The sequence below is a fragment of the Ceratotherium simum genome, chromosome 28 (genome assembly GCF_057802395.1).
Source record: "Ceratotherium simum simum isolate JZ-2026a chromosome 28, ASM5780239v1, whole genome shotgun sequence".
NCBI lineage: Eukaryota > Metazoa > Chordata > Mammalia > Perissodactyla > Rhinocerotidae > Ceratotherium > Ceratotherium simum.
This window is the reverse complement of record NC_141927.1, coordinates 28422654-28442105: the sequence shown is the minus strand read 5'-3', so window position 1 is coordinate 28442105 and position 19452 is coordinate 28422654. Positions and strand designations below refer to the sequence as shown.

Genomic DNA, 19452 nt, shown 5'->3' with positions numbered 1-19452 from the left:
AGAAAAAAAGTCTTGAAGACAGCTTTAGTTTTTCTTTTAATGGAATATCTCCCATGAATTTGTGGAAAGGCTCACCAAATCAGTACTTTGTTAAAACTTGTGGTTGGTGTCGTTCTGTAATTTCTGTGTCCCCATGGCCAATTTTTTTTTTCCTATTCCGGGTTTTTTTTTTACCACTGTTTTGCCGTTCCAGAAAGTCTGAAACAGCTCTGTGCAAGTGTATTTGTGTTAACATCCTTCCTTGAGCAACTTTTATGATCAAATTAAAAGACAATTGGTAACTTGTGTATCCTCATATGTATTTGTTTTTTATATATGCTAGTCATTTTAATTTACGAGTTTGCTTCAGATTCTTATTAATGCACTGACTTAAAAATTATCCTTTAACTTACTATAATTATAGTAGACTTGTAAATGCCACTAATCAATTTCTAAACGTACATATTACCAATATAGTTATTAATAAATATTTCATGACATTATCGATATTCTTATGTGAATGCCAGTTCACATCATGGGAATTTGGATAGGAACAGACCATTACTATCAAATTGCTCAGAATTTCTAGGTCCCAAATTATTTGGCATTTCACTTTTATATGCCAGTCTCTCATCCTTATTACCCCGATACTATGTGATTATACCTACCCGATTGATTGTTTCTTTCTATTCTCTACTTTTATTTCTTTGGGTCTCTTGGGCAATGACACTTCATTAAAGCACCTGAGTAAAACATAGGCAAAATAAGAAATAAGTAAAGGGTAAGATGTTCTTTTATTTATACACTGAGATTTAAAATGTGTAGTAATGATGTTTTCTTTTCAAAAACGGGTCTACAATGTCTATTTTAAATACCTTTTTTTATTTTCTTGAATGTTTAACTTGGAGAAAAGAAGAAATTAGAATTTGGAATCAATGCCAAATTTCAGTGGATGTTTCACTAATAAAAAATACCTTTTCTTAAAGAATGTGTAGCATTTTAATGTGTAGATTAGTACCGTCTAGATATTACCATGTCATCAGTAGTGTTATCCTGAAATCGAGGCATAAGTAGTAGTATCCTGAAATCAAGACATAAACGTGAAGCTAATTATAACAGGTCATTAAGATTTGGACTAATTATAGTTCTTTATTGTTTCCATGGTGCATACAGAGTTAAGGTTTAAATGCGTCTAGAAAGAAACTTAAGAACTGATTGGGGTAGTGTAGTGGTTTGAATCCAGACCTCAAGCCTGGACTTGAAAACCACCTTTGCACTTGGATAACCTTAGGCAAGTTTCTTAAACTTTGAGTCTCTGTTTTCTCATCTGAAAAATGGGAATAATACTACCAATCAGTGAAGATTAAGTGAGATGCTATATATAAAGTACCTACACAGTGCATAGAATGTATCATAACCATTTACAAGGAATTTTAATTAAAATTTTGGCATAAAACTAGCAGTGTTACCTAGTGTTTAGTAATTTTTGCTATATATAAAAATTCAAGAGCAAGCTCATTTGCTGTGTCACAGTGTCGTTTTCTCTACCCAATGGCTGCATAAAAGTGGTGAGCTGATTCTATTCAGTAGATGAGAATGTACTGAAGGGAAGAGAAAGAAAAAGACTTAATGAGAAAAGAGGAATGCGAGAGGAGAAAAGAATGCAAGGATGTGAGAGAAGGCACTGAGACATGCAGAAAACAGACCCCTTCCTCCCCTGAAATGAAACAAGAGTAGAAGTGAAGCAGAAATAAGGAGAAGAAAAAACTGAGAGGACAATAAAGACCTTATTCTTGTGGGGAGCTTCTGACCATAATTCTCTACATATTTCTACCTTTTTCTTTTTTTGTAGATTTGTCATTTTTCATCTGTGGATTGAGTCCTGATCATAACCGTATGATGGTAGATTCCATTGAAGAGTGGTGAGTATTTCAAATAATGACTTTGCCACTGCTATTACTTATAATACTATAGTGATTTTTTTTCAACCCACTTCGGGTAAACTCTTCTACTTTACACTTTACAGTTGACATATAAATAATTTGGCAATAAAAGAGATACATGAAGAATGTATTTTTTCAAACACTGGAATACTTTGAAAGTATGTACATGTTTAGCCTTTGCAGTAATTCTTTATTGGCTACTTATTTTATAAGGAACTATGGTTGGTGCTAGAGATAGAAAATGGGTAAATTATGGTCCAGTGAAGAAGATTGGCCCACACAAAACTGATCTTAATTTAACATAACTATGGAATCTTTGAATAACTAAATTGGAAAGTCAGGCCAATATGCAAATATTGCTTAGAACATTTGTGGTATTCAAGGTTTGGAATTGCCTTTTGAACCAGTACATAAGCAGGATAAGAAACTTAGTTGTTTTATAACCAGATTTTTTTTACTTTTACGTTTTTAATCAAAAGTCGTGTTGCCACATTTGGTCACCCACATGTTAATCAGATGGATTTTAAGTGATATTTGGTTGATTCTAAAAGCAAAATATCTCAGAGGTTGGAAATTGGACCAGGTGTTGACATTTAAAAAACGAAAGTGCTATAGTCATAGACAGAAGTACTCTAGGCAAATAAATTTTCTAAGTTTGAAAGTTAGGAGAGGGATCAGGGCTGTAACTTAGGAAGCTGTTGAACTTTTATTGCATCAACTTGCATACAGTGTACAATTTCTTCCATATGCCTGTTATGTGGAGCCACAGAGAAAATTTAAATCAATAAAGCCCAGAAGTGGTAAAAAGAGGATAGGTATAGGAGGAGAGAAAATATTTTACAGATTAGAATACAGTTGTAAGCCTTACTGAAACACAGGGGAGAAGAGTAAAGCTTAGGAGCAGACGTTTAGTGAGTGGCAGAATCAGGACAAGAAAACCGTGTCTACTGATTTATAGAGTCCTTTCTCTACTATGTCATAAATACTTTGAAAAGAAATTTTTTTCAAGCCAATTTTCTAAAGACAATTTGGAAGGAGAGTTAGAAGTTGGATTATTAAATAACAAGAGTGTGAGCTCTCTAGCCAGGTTACCCACAGCTTGTTGTAACCAGGCCAGAGAATTTTGGTATTTCCACCCCCCCTCATGTTTTTACTAGGTACTATGATCAGTTCTAGACTTTTTTGCATTTGGGAAAAAAATTGTTTTTTCAATCTTAGCAAAGTCTTTTTGGTAGCTCTCAGATTTTTATTTGTTAAGATTCTATAATATATTTATTACATTTACCCCAAGGTATTAAGGTTTTATTCTCCCCACAAAGTTCAAATCAGTATAATTTTACTGTAAATTTCTAGAAGTTTAGAGACATAGTGCATTCTAATGTATATTGTCTTTTGATACAGCGTTCTGGGGAAGTGGTTGATATGGGCACTGATTTTCAGAAGCACACAGGTTCTGCTTGTCTAAAGCTTTTAAATCTGAGTAAAACAAGTATCAACAGAACAGAGCTGTCCTCTTGGGAGTTACGTTGGTGTTTTTTTTTTTTTTTCCAATCATCCTTGTTATGTCTTGGTAGTCCAGATAGCTATTGGAGTTACTGTGTAGTTGTAATAAGCCCTTGTCTCTGGTTCACAATAATGCCCTCCAGGGAAGTAGAACTCAACAGATGGCTCATCTTCTCCAAAAGGATTTGATAATCTCTACATGGTGCTCTTTCTAAAAGATTCTGAGATTTGGCAGTGCCAAAGTGAACAAGATGAACTGAAAAGAAATGATTAGATAGTCCTAATGGACATTTTAGATAAAATTAAAAGCATAATAAAACTACTCTTGAGCCTCCTTTCCTATTTTGTTTTCTTTTAATTTTATATGAAGAGGATGGAGATGGTCTAGAAACATTTTTATTTAATAACTTCTACCTTCTATGTATAAGACTGAGGGGCAGTTTTTTTAAAACAGCGATTTTATGATTATCATTGTTCTGCATTTAGACATTCCAGATGTCCCTCTCTCCTCCCACTTTCCAAGTTACCCATAGCCAAACCTCAAGTTAAAGAAGAACTTGAGAGAGAATTAACGATAGAACTTCCTAAGTCACTACAATGAAATTGAGCTTTCTGGGCCGGCCCGTGGCTTAGCGGTTTAAGTGCACGGTCCGCTGCTGGCAGCCTGGGTTCGGATCCCGAGCGCGCACCGACGCACTGCTTCTCCGGCCATGCTGAGGCCGCGTCCCCCATACAGCAACTAGAAGGATGTGCAACTATGACATACAACTATCTACTGGGGCTTTGGGGGAAAAAAATAAATAAATAAAATTATAAAAAAAAAAAAAGAAATTGAGCTTTCTTGAAATGTATGTGTTGACAAAGTGTTGACATGTAAACCTTTGAATGACCTATCTCAGGGGATACGTGTCACATAATAATGGCTTCATAGATGTTGAATCTGAAATCAGTAAGAAGAAATGATCTAATGCTTAGCCAAATGCTCCTTCCCAAATTGATAGACAAATAAAGGTCAACGACATTCTTTCAGTGAAACAAGAGAATTATTTAACAGTTGGATTTTACTGATAGCAGCTTAGGGGCATCCTCTGCCCCTTCAACAAAATTTGGTTTCAAGCTTCTAGTTTATGAAAAACAACGTATTGTTTAACTTTACCTCTTCAATCTTTACTCCTCAATTCAACAGACATTTATCGAAAATCTACTTGTGTAGAGTTTGGTGTTAACCTTTGAGTCACTTTGCTATATATTTTTTTGGTATGAGCGTTTTTCCTTCTCTTCGCAGATTACAGTCCTTTTGATAGTGACCTTGCTCTCTAACAGTTAGTTCATTCTCACCTATTGGAGATTTTCTAAAAATCCTCCAGTATTCATATTTTCCTTTTTAGTGTTCTATTTGTTTTTTGTGGCATCAGAAGGAATTTCTGTCTCCGGTTTTCTGTCATCACCCCATTCCTTTCCATGGGCCTGTATCTTCCTACTCTTGGCCTCCTCAGTCTAATGCTTCATTTCCACTTGGAAACTCTTCATTACCAGAAACTCTCTCTGTGCTAGTGTTGCAGACACTGTCTTTACCTTTTTGACTGCATACAATCTCTTTTCTTTCCATGCCTCGTGCTCCAGCTCTCCTATGGCGCTTTTTTAGCTTCACTGTAATCGCTACCGCTTTTGCCATTATATTTTTATCAGCTTCTTTTGGAGTACTTTGTATCCTTATTGAAGCTAGATTTACACAGCGTTATTCATTTCATTAATAATTTTCCTAATATTCTAGATTTTCTTCCCCTGAAATGCCTAGCATTGCTAGAGAGTATTATGATTGATTCTAGTGTACATTCATATCCAACTTGAATTTTTTTTTTTTGGACAACAGCAAACGTTTTTATTATCTCACACGTTTTTGTGGATCAGGAATCAGGGAGTGGCTGAGCTGGGTGGTTCTGGCTTGAGGTCTCACATGAGGTTACAGTCAAGATGTTGGCTGGGGCTGCAGTCAGGTGAAGGCTTGACTGGTGCTGGAGGATCTGCTTCCAAGATGGTGCCTCGTGTGGTTGTCAATAGGAGGCCTCAGTTCCTCCCCACATGGACCTCTCCATTGGGCTGCTTGAGTGTCTTCATGACATGGCAGCTGGTTTCCCCCGGAGCGAGTTGTCCAGATAGACCAAGGAGGAAGCCAGATACTTTTTATGACACACACCGTTATTTCTGCCACATTCTCTTCATTAGAATCAAGTCATTAAATCTAGCCCATACTTAAAGGGAGGGGAATTAGGCTCCACCTGTTGGAGGGAGGAGTGTCAACTGATTTCTGGACATAATTTTAAACTCCCACACTGCTCTAGGATACCAGAAAGAATGAAAGCCCTTTTTTGTTATCCCCTTCCTAATTAAGGCAGCCAAATCTTAGGATTCTAAATCTGAATGCCCTTGCCAGAGCATTTTTTTTCCTGAGGTAACATTGGTTTATAACATTATATGGGTTTCAAATGTACAGCATTGTAATTGAACATCTGTATATACTATAGCTACAGCGTGCTCACTATGAAAAGTCTAGTTTCCATCCATCACCATGCAGTTGACCCCTTTTACCCATTTCACCCTCCCTCAACCCCCCAACTTGAATTTTTTTTTTTGGTGAAGAAGATTAGCCCTGAGCTAACATCCGTTGCCAATCCTCCTCTTTTTGCTGAGGCAGATTGGCCCTCCGTTAACATGCATGCCCATCTTCCTCTACTTTTTTTATATGTGGGACACCTGCCACAGCATGGCTTGATAAGCGGTGTGCAGGTCCACGCCTGGGATCCAAACCACGAACCCCAAGCCACTGAAGTGGAGCGTGTGAACTTAACCACTATGCCACCGGGCCTGCCACCCCCAACTTGAGTTTTTTTAATATTATGTTCTCAATTAGGGATCTAGTCTTGTTCTCTTACAAATATATAACCATTTATGTTGGCACCATTTAATAAATAAACCATATCTTTCCTAACAAATTGAAAAGCCACCTTTATTATACATTAATTTTACGTAGATGCTTAGATGTATTTCTGGACTCTTTTCTGGTTCTACTATCTGTATATGTCCTGGGCCAATACTTTATCATTTTGATTATAGTAACATTATAATAAGTTTTAATAACAGGATATTGGCTATTCTCAGGCACTTATTATTCCACATGAATTTTAAAAGTCATTTTTTTCTAACTACAAGAAAAATCTTACTGGGATTCATAAAGGAGTTGTCTTAAATTTGTGTCTTCTTTTCTCTTGATCAGTCTTAGCAGAGTTATTTTTCAGAGCTTTTTTGTTCTTTACAAAGAACCGATTTTGTCTTTTGTTTGTTTTCTCCATTATAAGTTTGTTTTCTTTCTCTTATTTTAATTATATGAGACTTTCAATAATTGAGCATGAGTTATAAATTATGAACTCTGTAAGAGAGCCTGCTACCCAGCAGAATTAGGAGAGGGGTGGATTAATAGAAATAACAGAGCACAATTGATATCAGTTATTGAAAAAATAGATGGTCAGTGTTATAAATCAATGAATTGAGACTTTTCACCAAATCCATTAATTATTCATCCATCTTGTTAGCCGAGAACTTAAAACATGTGTGCATGACTTAAGTCTAAAGTTAATCAGTATATTTACCCTCCTTGTAGATAATATGGGATCTTAGAACAGTTTTAACTCCATCTCTCTGAAGTCAACTTGTTAGAAAATACAAAAGTAGAAAGTAAAAAGGAAATTACTGATAACCCAAGCCATAATTATTGTTGAACTTTTCCTATATTTTCTGCCAGGTTTTTTTTTCCCTGCTAAATTTACTCTCAGTGACCCATGGTATTTCCTTCTAATAGAATCAGGCCAGTTCTTCCTGCTTAAAGCAAAGCAGACTGTCTCCTCCTGCGTTCTTTTTAGTGAAGAATTATGTGGCAACCCAATCCCTGAGTTTACAGTTACATATTTACATTAGAAAGTGTTACTCTGCATAGTTCTTATAGTGGGCAAGCAGGGATATGCCAAGAACAGTTTCTTTTCAGGCACATTTCTAGTGAGAAAGGGCTTTTTAAAATTTTGTTCATACTTTTAGTGTCTAATCCCTGTTCTTCAAGATTTTATTACTTCAATGTAAGCGCTTACCTCTGAACGTTTTTCTTTTACATCTTTTGCAAGCATATGGTTACTATTCTTTTAGCTTTAATATTTTTTCATATACACAATATCATCACTTTCTATAGCATTTGACGAACTAGGCAATTCCAATCACAGTGCAAGCATTGCTTATAAAAATGTCAAGTGTGTTACAAAAACTGAATAATACAAATAACCAAATAGCATTAAGAATGGAAAAGGTCTTGGAACATTTATATAACAATAACAACCGCTGAAATGACAAAAACAAACTTTCCCCCATATTCCTCAGAATGGTATCTGGATCTGTGAGAACTCTGACATATGATACCAGAATTCATGGATGACTTCTGATTTTTCCATCAAAGTGAATACTCTGCCTCTCTCTGAAAGATGTTATACTGTTCTTCCTAGACATCCTGATTCCTGTCAAAGTTGTTGCTACCTGTAATGGCATAGCCTTACAACTTATTTTTTATCCAAATATGGTGTATAAAATGTGGTACTTTTTTAAAAAATTAACTTTTGGGTTTTGTTTTGTTTTATTTTTTTATGAGGAAGATCAATGCTGAGCTAACATCCATGCTAATCCTCCTCTTTTTTGCTGAGGAAGACCGGCTCTGAGCTAACATCTATTGCCAGTCTTCCTCCTTTTTTTTTTTTCCCCAAAGCCCCAGTAGATAGTTGTATGTCATAGTTGCACATCCTTCCAGTTGCTGTATGTGGGACATGGCCTCAGTATGGCCGGAGAAGTGGTGTGTTGGTGCGTGCCCGGGATCTGAACCCGGGCCGCCAGTAGCGGAGCGCGCGCACTTAACTGCTGAGCCACGGGGCCGGCCCTAACTTTTGGTTTTTAATCAAACTAATACTTGCACATAATTTAAAAAGTCATTGTACTAAAGATGTGTAATGAAAAAAGTTGTCCTTTGTCTCACTATCTTCTATGCCTGGTTCTACTTCCTAGGGGCAGCTGCCTTTAACTCTTGTAGTTACTTTCTTAGGTATTCACCTCTACACTTATAAATAATATGCTTTTGCTAGTATTTCTTGATTATCAATGGTAGAAATTATGCATTGATTTTTGTCATCATAGTAGATGAGAACATAGCTGTCCCATCCATCCCACTACCTTCCTCCATTCTTCCATCATGCTTAAAATTTTTTGTTAAAAGTCAGTGCTCACGTTATTATGATCCAGATATTGTTTACTACAACTGTGACCATCTATAACTGTCTTCCTTACAATTAGTAATTGCTTTTTTTAGCCTGCTTTTTTATAAATCTAATAATTTTTTCTGTAGATGTGCTAGTACTTGCCAGTAATGTGCTGAGACATATAAGTTCCTTTGTCTTTTTAACCTGGGGGATTCTCTTTTAGAGCCCTCCATTTTCCTGCTTGAGTCTAGACTGATGGCTTCCTAGAAATTGTGTGCCACTCTCATCTGTCCTGGGGTTAGTACCCTGTGTTTGATCCATTCATTTTCTTTGTTTATTTGTTTGTTTTTGTGCGGAAGATCAGCTCTGAGCTAACATCCGATGCCAATCCGCCTGTTTTTGCTGAGGAAGATTGGCCCTGGGCTAACATCTGTGCCAGTCTTCCTCTACTTTATATGGGACGCCGCCATAACATGGCTTGGCAAGCGGTATGTCGGTGCACGCCTGGGATCTGAACCTGCAAACCCCAGGCTGCCGAAGCGGAGGCGCACACTTAACCGCTGCGCCACTGGGCCGGCCCCCGATCCATTCATTTTTTTAATCCAATGTTATCTTCACTTTAGATTCATTCTCTTTTTTCCCGAAGCACATCTTCTAATAGCTTTCTAAGAAAGGGTGTGTGTTAAATATATATGTATTTTAGCCCTTGCATACCTGCAAAGGGCTTTCTCTTACCCAAATATGGACGTTCTGTGAGCCAGGCAGAGTAAAAGAGCTAAGAAGTCTGTTTCCACCCTAGCCCTCTTTATCCTGGTGTTACTTGAGTTGTGAAACTTTAGTCTTACCAGTAGGAACAGCTGCATTTTTGTTGCACAGTCCGTGTCTCTGTTTATGCCAATTTCATATTCACTGGTGATTATAGCCAAAACTATCAAAGACGACATTCGCTCAAAGAAGTGTCCTTTGTCTATTAATAAAGTTATCATATAATCTAGTAGCAGTGGTCAAATTAGTCAGAGATTTGATTTTACCTTCTCTGCATGTCACTAGGTCAGTGAATTTTAGAACATTGAGATGGTTCCACTTAGGATGAACACAGTCCACTTATAATTAATTTTAAGTTTATAAAGTTTAGTAAAGTTAAGAATTCAGATTGATAAAAAATGTAAAACTCAGTTACTTAAAATAAATCATTAAAAGCTAAGTTTTTAATATAGTAATATAATTCTGTTTGTACATAGTTCCTCGTGAAACACTGAGACCTCTGTTTTCTCTGTCAGTAACAGACTGGGTTTTAGGTCAGGGTGAGGGCCAGTGTGATACTTGAGAAAATTTGTAAAGTGTGATAGTTACAATAGGGAATGGTAAAAGGAATTTATTGGGATTATTGAAAAACAGTAAATTTTCAGTGGTCAGATCTTTTTTTTTTTTTTTGGAGCATTCAGCTGCTACTCAGCTGTTACTTGTGTAACATCTCTCATATTCCTTCTGTTCTAGATTGCCATTTGATATAAGATCTTTATCAACTTAATAGTAATCTCTTCGTGGAAGAGATTAGAAAAATACTACATTAAAATTCATATTGATTTTAATAAATGTCCTGATTCAGAAGCATTGAAATTTGAAAAAATAAGTTTCCTGGAATTCATAGAATACAGTAGTTATATCAGTCACCAATCTGCCTACGTAATGAAACCCCATGAATGAGTAGTAAGAAGGAAGCAGGATGTTACTATAGATCTGTTAAGCACAAATTTGTCTAAACCCTTCTGTATATTTTTTTCTAGACTGACTTAGTTGTTCACCTGGTATAGGATTGAAAATTTTTTATTGAGACTCACCAAGGTTGTTACACAGTGAGCTGGTGACTTGCCTGCTATCGTATTTTGTCCCTTCTAAATTGTTTAGTTTGGCATGTTTTTTTTTTAACTTTATATAAATGGCATCATACTTTAATCTTTTGCAACTTGATTTGACATGATTTTTCAGATGGCTGTGGTTCGTTCATTTTCACTCATGTGTTGTATTTCCTGGTATGTATACTACAGTTTATCCACTCTGCTGGTAATGGATGTTTCACTTGTTCAGTGACAGTGCTGCTTTGAACATTCCTCTACTTGCCTTTAGGTATACATGTGCAAGAGCTTCCCTAAGGCAGTGGTTCTCAAAGATTTTGGTTTTAGAATCTGTTCTGTTTCCACCCTAACTGGAGTATAATGCAATACGGTTCGAATGCTAACCATCCAAACTTAGCGTCAGACTCCACCAGTTAAGGGCTGAGTCCATCACAAAACTGCCCTTACTTCAGATGCCAGTCACAAGAGGGATCCTCAGGCCATCTGCACTTCTGACCAACTTGTTACCAATTCAAGGGTTCCCATGAACCCCTCAGTTTCAGTAATTTGCTGGAACATTCACAGAACTCAGGAAAGCACTGTACCTACAATTATGGTTTTATTATAACGGATATACATAGGGTGAGGTCTAGGAGGGTCCTGAACACAGAGCTTCTGTGCTCTCTCTCCGTGGAGTCAGGATGCATCACCCACCCAGCACATCACTGTGTTCAGCAACCAAGAAGCTCCATTGAGCTTCAGTGTCCAGTGTTTACTGAGGTTTCATTAAGTAGGCACGATTGATTAAATCTTTGGACGTGTGCTTGAACTCAGTCTGCAGCCCTTCTCCCAGGGGAGGCAACTGAAAGTCCCAACCCTCTAATCACATGCATGGTCTTTCTGGCTATCTAGGGGCCCAGTATGAGGCACCTTATTAGCATAACACTCTTCGTCACTCAGGGAATCCCAAGGGTTTTTGAAGCTCTGTGCCAGACCAAACACCAGATGTATTCTTTTTTATACCACAGGATCCCTTTACACTCTTCAGATTTAAGATCCTAAAGAACTTTTGTTAATGAGGATTATATCTATTGATATTTACTTTACTAAATTAAAATCAAGAAACTGAAAAACATTTATTAATTTTTCTTTTAGAAATAATAATACGTCCATTACATGTGCCATAAATTATTTTTTTTTTTTTTTGGTGAGGAAGATTAGCCCTGAGCTAACATCTGTTGCCAACCCTCCTCTTTTTGCTGAGGAAGATTGGCCCTGGGCTAACCTCCATGCCTATCTTCCTCCACTTTATATGGGATGCCTGCCGCAGCGTGGCCTGATAAGTGGTGCGTAAGTGCATGCCCAGGATCCGAACCTGCGAACCCCAGGCCGCCAAAGCGGAGCACGTGAACTTAACCACTACGCCACCAGGCCGGCCCCTACATGTGCCATAAATAATATTTTAATGAAAAATAATTATTTACCAAAGAAGAATGCCATTGTTTTACATTTGTTAACCTAAAACTAAAGAGCCAGAATGAGAGGCAGAGAGGCATTTATCTTGGGATCAAAGAATTGCAATTCCAGGTAGAGAGATTCAGGTAGCAACCCAAATAGTGTCCCACTAAGGGAGTAAGAGGCAAGGGCTTTTAAAGGCAAAAGAGAGAGGTTTGCATTATAAAGCATGTTAAGAGGGGTTTTTGGAAGAAAGCTAACATTTGCTCAACCTAATTGATTCTAAGGCTAGCTAGAGGGAGGCACATGTCCATCACTGTGAGGAGCTGCAGGTTTCTTGCAGTGTTACTCAGTTCAGAAGTTCATGTTTTGCCCAGTGAGGACATGGATAAGACCCATTTCCTTAATGGCTTCACAGCTCCATTTTAAAGCCTTCAGACATAAGTGACCCTGTTTTATTTCACATTTTCCCCTTTTGATTAAGATCTTTTTATGAAAGCATTGCTGATCAGCCATAGATTTGTTTAGTCCCACGTTGCTGGGATGGACCTGTCCCACAAAGTCAGTGTCCCACGTTGAGGGGAAATATTTTCTCCAGTGGTTATTCCCAAGGAGTCAGTTGTCGTAAGTGTTAGGCCACATTTGAGAAACAAGGAGGCGGTCAGGAAATGGCTCTGAGGCAGCTTCCTCGCCCAGAAATTTCATCTGGTTACCTGAAAGTTCATGTGAATAAGCTTTATCTATCGTTTCAGTACGTGGAGCGACGGTAATCTTGGTGTTTGTAGAAGTTCTGGAGCACATCTGAGTAAGCAGTAGCATAAGAAATTTAAATACAAGTACACGTAGTAAAATTTCAGTAATAATCATAAGCAATATTTGAAGTCCTGATCTTATCCAAGCACATAGACCTGAAGGAATCCAGCTGAAAACATCGATAGGGAACCAGAGAGGGTGTCATTAAAAGACTTGAGATCAGAGACATCCTGTGCTGTTTTTCTAATTTTTGCAAGTTCTAACTCAACTTCTCCAGAAGAGTTGATCCAGGTACAGCAGCAGGTGTTGGCTGTGGCACAGATGCTGCCTTGTTCTGCATGGAGATAGCTGAGTGCCATTCGATTACCTAATGCAACCCTTGCTGGGGAATCCAGGGATTGTTATTGTTGAGCCAAAGCTCAAGCGGTAGAATTCTCCAGTTTAGCTATAGTTAGGGTTAAATTTTTTTTTCAACAGATCGTTATGCACTATACCAATCCAAGGGACAAAGCCTTTGGCAGTGGTAATTAATGGAGAGTAGATGGAGTGTGAAAAGGGAGTCACCAAGTCTCGCTTAGACCTGTGAGATTGTGGTTGGGTTTCCTCTTTAACAAGAACTTGAAATGGAATACTGTAGTATCCTAAAAGGCATTGTCCTGTCACACACCAGCAGTCTAGACATTCATAAGCCTGTGGTTCTCCATCGTAATCACACACAAAGGTGTACCCAGCTAGGGCACATAGTGTGCAATGCCTTCTAGTTCTGTAGCAGTGTCAGTAGTCAGGAGCACTTGGTAAGGTCCTTTCCAACAGAGGTCGAGGGCTGACTTCCTCGACCCTGCTTCCAGAATGCTTCCAGAATTCTGGAAGCTTCCAGAATACCCAGTCACCAGGCTCTAGACTGTGACCAACAGGATCCTTTAAATTGGAATCTGGGAAACCTTCTTTAACCTGTTGATGATAGGCTTGAGCATAAGACGTTAGAGACTTACGGAAGTTGATCCTACTAGCATAAAACAAGGGATCAGCAGAAGGTTGTATACCAATAGACATTGGTCTGCCGGTAATTATATCATGCGGGATGAGTTTATGTTTTCCAAAGGAGGTACTGCAAACTGTCAGCAAGAACAAAGGCAATACCTTAGGCCAGGGGAGTCCAGTCTACAGGTATATAACATACTTCAAAGATCATTAACAGGACTGGAATCTAATATCTACAGAGGTGCAAACATGTTCTTCTTTCTCTAATTCCCCCTCCCCCCTTTTTTAACCCAAGATAGTCAGTAAAACTAATTTGTTTGTATTAAAACTTGGCCTGATTATTTATATAAGTCAGAGGTTCTGAATTTTGGTGGGATCAAGTAGAGAGAAAAGGTAAATGTTTCACCTTTGTTCACAATGGTATCTTAGCAAAGAGAAAAGATTTCTTTAAATCTGTAAAAATAAAACATTAGTGCATCGTCCTCAGTTCATACTATCCCATGTAATTACTACTTGTACTGCTTGAATCCAGTTTTTCCATTAGTTTTCTTGACTTTGCCTGATGATTGAGGGTGAAAGAGACGGTGATAATTCCAAGAAGTTTGCAAGGCTTTTTAAGGCTCTTTTGATTTGCCCAGTGAATTGGGTGCCTCGATCATTGGAGATTGTGGAAGGTATATCCCAAGTGGGAAACACATTTGCTAACAATTTTTTTTGCATTTGTGAGGGCATCAGCTTTGTGGTAAGGGAAGGCTTCAAACCGTGCAGAAAACATACGTACAATATTGAGAATGTATTGACAACTCATACTAAGTGGCAGCTGAATGAAGTCCGGCTGCAGGTGTTCAAAGGACCCAGAGGGAGGAGTTCTGAGGACTCTGGGTTTAGAACTAGTTTTTCTTAGTGGACTATGGTGGGTGAAGGAATGCAAAAAACAAAAAGTGGGGTTTACCAGGGAGCCAGGAAAAGCCAAGAGGCCGTCCTGGGTTTCCCATAGTTTTGACTGTTCATTTAATTTACAGCCATTGTCTACCCATCTTAATTTCTCTGATTCAGCAGCTGACTGTTGCCATGGTACAAGGACCTCAGGATGGCAGAAGTCTGGCAATGAGGGGCTGTTCTTTGCAGAGGCAGAATGGACTTCATCCACAAGTACCAATCTTGATAGATTCTCTAGTTGCTGTCTTTACATGAAAGTCATCTAATGAGTTTACCTGATACTCAGGTCCAGTCCTTTTAGTGTGAACCTCAATTTTGATGATAGACAAAGTTTTATACCAGGACATATTAGACTTCCAGGAATTTCATATAATTTCTGGAACTCTTATAACGTATACTTGTAAAGACATAACATAAAGAAGGCTAATGTTATTTTATTTGACAGTGCTTTGCATGCAATTTAACATATCAAATAAGCTTAATTAGTTTAATATCCCCTTCTTTGTAAGGATAGAGAACAAATCTTTTGAGATATCTCAAGGATCCTCTGAAAAATTCCAGAGTTATCTAGAGGTCAAGAACGACTTCATTCAGAATCTGATTTTAGGACTTTTTTCAAAAAATATCAAAAAAAAACATTTTCAAAACACTTGCCTAAATAGGACCCACAGATCATTATGCAGCTTAATATTTAATTATCTGTTTAATCAAAGTGACAAAAAGCTTTCAAAGACAAATATAGAAGATCACGTAGCCGTTAAACCTGGGCTGTTTTAATAGAAAAGATTTAGCTTATTTTAACATAAAGCACAGGAAATAGTTTTAATAAAACACAGAAAGATAAAGAAAAACCTTTCATAATCTTTTATCAGGAACAAAGCAATATCTGAGAATACTTTGTTCTTTTAAGAAATGAAAACTAAGGACCAGTTTTATATAAATACACAATTGATATTAAAGCTTATTTTTTAAATTCTTAAAATAACAATCTAATTTTAGCTAACTTGACCACACAAGGTAAGGTTTTTTTCCCCTCTTTCTGTCTCTTTCTCTTTTTAACAGAGAGAGGGAATACCAAATTTTAACTGTGCACCAGCTTACTTTTGTTATTAAAATTCAATTACTTAAATTAATTCCTATCTTAGCCAGCTTGACTATGCATAAAACTTCTTTTCTCAGAGTTCCTTTTCCATAAACCTTCTATAACTTTTTATGTCCATTTTAGTTTTTCCCTTGTTCTCTTTTTCATTTGGAATTAACCAGCTTTATTTTGGGAGAAAATTATTTTTTTTCATTAACAAAAATGTATCTCCATTCCTCATACTTTGTCTTACCAAAAACATACATCTTATTGTCCTTGCATACAGAGATTTTTCCCTATTTTTAGTAGCTGTAATTACATAGATTAATTTGAATTCTTAACCCTTAGAAACCTTAATTTCTAGTGAAAACTAAGAAGTAAGCAATTGTGAACTCTGTTATACCCATATTCTTTATATTAGCAAATTTTTGAATACATTTTATAATTTTTAGAAACATGTTTCTGCAAAGTGCAATCTTCCAATAAAGCACAAAATATGTTTATTAATAGACCCAAATTTATTTTAGTTTCTCTGTAATAAGAAGCCAAAAATAGATAAACCTCTGTTCAGTAATTAATGTTTTACTATTTTATCTTATCTAGAAATGATCTAAATATTCAGTGAGTTTCCCATCATTTAATTTAACTTAGCAAAACTCCCAAGTTTCAAGTTACCAAAAAGATTTCAGGAAGCTGTTTTTAAGTACGCATACCATGAAACACATATTATTGCATCTAAAAATTCTTATTGCATTAACATCTGTATAATTTATTCTTAAAATTCATACTTACCTTATTCATGAAAATTTCATCAGACATTAAAGGAGTTAGGCATCATCTTAAGTTAATTTTTTTTTCCTGCTGACAAGTTCTGTAAAGGAGATAACATGAGCTTATTTGACTAATAACCCAGGTAGAATAAAAGTTGCATGTTTGTATTATATCCAATGCTGATAATCACTGTGAAGACATATCTATTTTAATTAAACCAACAAACTTAAACAAGCTTTTATTTTGGCAAAGATTATGTTACATCACATTAACTTGAAAAACATTTGGATTAGTTTCCATTATATTTAGAATAATTTATGTAAGTGCTTACTTTAATTAAATAGAACTCTTTTTAGAAATTAATTTTGTTAATACCATTCGGAGGTAGAAAAATACCGCACATATATAACGTAAATACATATATATAGACAGACTCAGACAGAGCTCTTACAGCTTTTATTTTAAAATTTTAGCCATGATTCAGGTACAGTAGAAAACTCACTAGTTTATAAATAATTATGTTTCTAGCAGATGGAACAAAGTTACCTGCTTAAAAGCTTTTTTTTATTAATGTTTGTGAAGAAGACTTTTAAGACTGTGAATTCGATTTTGGATAAGAAAACCTCTCTAGCAACTTGCATTTTAAAATGACACTTTTTTCCCTTTTTTTTTTTTCTTTAACCTCAGGCTTTACTGATTGAGCTAGCCAGGTTTAGTCTCAGGTGATTGTGGGCTGTTATCTCCTGGGGTGTTTACGTTCTAAAGACATGGTAAAATTTACAACTTCAAAGGACAGAGAAAAACTGCAAGTTTTTCTAGGAATTTTGGGGTAGTTGCAATTTAAAATTTTCCTCCAGTCTTAGGAATTGGGGATGGTCTAAATAAGAGTTCCCAGAGGTGTTATAAACCTTTTGAGATAAATAGGGGAGGTTTTGGGATTGGTGAAAGGGAATGAGTGGAATCTGAACTGCCTTTAGAGCTGTATTTCCAATTTTGCAAAGATTTGAAAGATAAATACACTCAATTCCTCAGGAATTGGGTTGTAACTTAGATGACATCATAGCTTAAATTACCTATCCAATTACATTATCTCTCATTTGCTTTTTTCCCCTCTGAGTACATAGTTTTATTTTAGCTTAGGTGAGAAAACCTTTAAAAAAAAAAATTCCTATTAGGCTCTGAATATCAGCTTCCAATTTGGCCAAATTTCTGATCATAAAGTTACTAAATCCTTTCAAAAATCCTATCAGGTTTCCGTGGGGACAAACAGTAAATATTTCTGGCAGTATTAAACAACCCCATTAATTCCAATATTAATTTACCCTATGTTGTTTAAGGGAATAATATAGCAGTTTACCAGGAAAACTCTCCAAATCTCATCAACTCTGGGAGGGACCCATACAAGAGCCCTCCTACAAGAGTAGATATGAGAGTGTCTGTAAGGCCGCTAACTTGATGCACTTTTGTTTACAGTTGTGTAGTCTTTTCTTTTGGGTACCTCTTATATCTTTAATTTTTCGTTAGTTTTTTGCAATGAAACTTTCAGTGAAGCTATTTTAGAATTTTGAAGCCTTGGCTTTTAAGTGCACCTTTTAAATGATCTTATCTAATTAGAACCTTCCTTCTACTGGCCATTAGTAATTTTGGTCCATTGAAATAGAAATTTACAAGAGAAAGGACCATAGTTCTTAAACATAAAACCAGCAGGAGTTTTCCAGGGAGAAACTTCTCAGGAAACTTTAGAAAATGAAAGTCCTATGTTAAAGAAAAATGTGTAAACAAGAATGACAATAGGAAAACCCCTCAATTATGTCAGAGTACTCACCAATCAGGGAAAAAAAAAACCCTGCCGAGGAAAGCCTCTGCTGCAGCAGTGAGCCCTGCTGGCACTGAGACAGTCATCTCCTGGGCAGTCACCCCCAATCCCAAAATAGGGCACTGCCTCCGCCAAATGGAGGGAGGTCAGAACCTGAGAGGACTCACAGTCAGAGGAGTTGGCAATCCGTGTGGAATGGTGAGCCCAAGGGCCTCATGTAGGTACCACACCCAGTTCCAGGGGACTCTAGTCCACAAAGGTGAGATTGCTTCAGATCTCACCTCTGACACCATGTATGTTAACCTAAAAATAAAGAGCAAAATGAGAGGCAGAGAGGCATTTATTTTGGGATCAAAGAACTGCAATTCAAGGTACTTAGATTTGGGTAGCAACCCAAAGAGTGTCCCACTAAGGGAGTAAGAGGCAGGGGTTTTTAAAGGCAAAAGAAGGAGATTTGCATTACAAAGAATGTTTATTGGGGTTTGTGGAAGAAAGCTAATGTTGGCTGAACTTACTAATTGATTCTAAGGCTAGCTAGAGGGAGGCACATGTCCATCACTATGATGAGCTGCAGGTTTCTTGCAGTTCAAAAGTTCATGTTGTGCCAGATGAGACATGGATAAGACCCATTTCCTTACTGGCTTCCCAGCTCCATTTTAAGGCTCTTAGACATGAGATCCCATTTTGTTTCACATTTCACACATTGTTGCAAATGTCTGCAAATCAGACTTAACAGAAGTCAGATGGATTTTCACATCTGCTTCTTCATTCAGTCTTCTGCAGTTTTTGTTGTTTTGGTTGAAGAATATGAGGAAAATCTGGCCTCACAGATCTGTAGTTGGAAAAGAAGACCTTGCTGATACCTTGAAAGGCTCTTGGGGATCCCCAGAAGTTTTTGGATCACACTTTGTGAATGACTGCTTGAGTGTTTATACCTAGAGAATGGAGTCTCTAGGTCAGAAGATATGCACGTCTTAAACATTACTAGGTAATGCCTAATTATTTTCTAAAGTGGCTACCAATTTATACGCTCATCTGAAGTATATGTGAGTTTTGGTTGTGCACCTTCTTCAGCATTTGATATTGTCACACTTTAATGTTTGCTGATCTG

The 19452-nt window shown here is 36.9% G+C and overlaps 1 protein-coding gene across 1 annotated transcript in view; it reads left to right on the top strand.

Annotated features, from left to right (window-relative positions):
* TEX15 (testis expressed 15, meiosis and synapsis associated) overlaps window positions 1-19452 on the top strand; it is a 95879-nt gene that overhangs the window by 9649 nt on the left and 66778 nt on the right. The window contains exon 2 of the mRNA XM_087418483.1: window positions 1832-1901. The gene's annotated coding sequence lies outside the window, so the exon portion shown is untranslated. The remainder of the gene's footprint in view (window positions 1-1831; window positions 1902-19452) is intronic.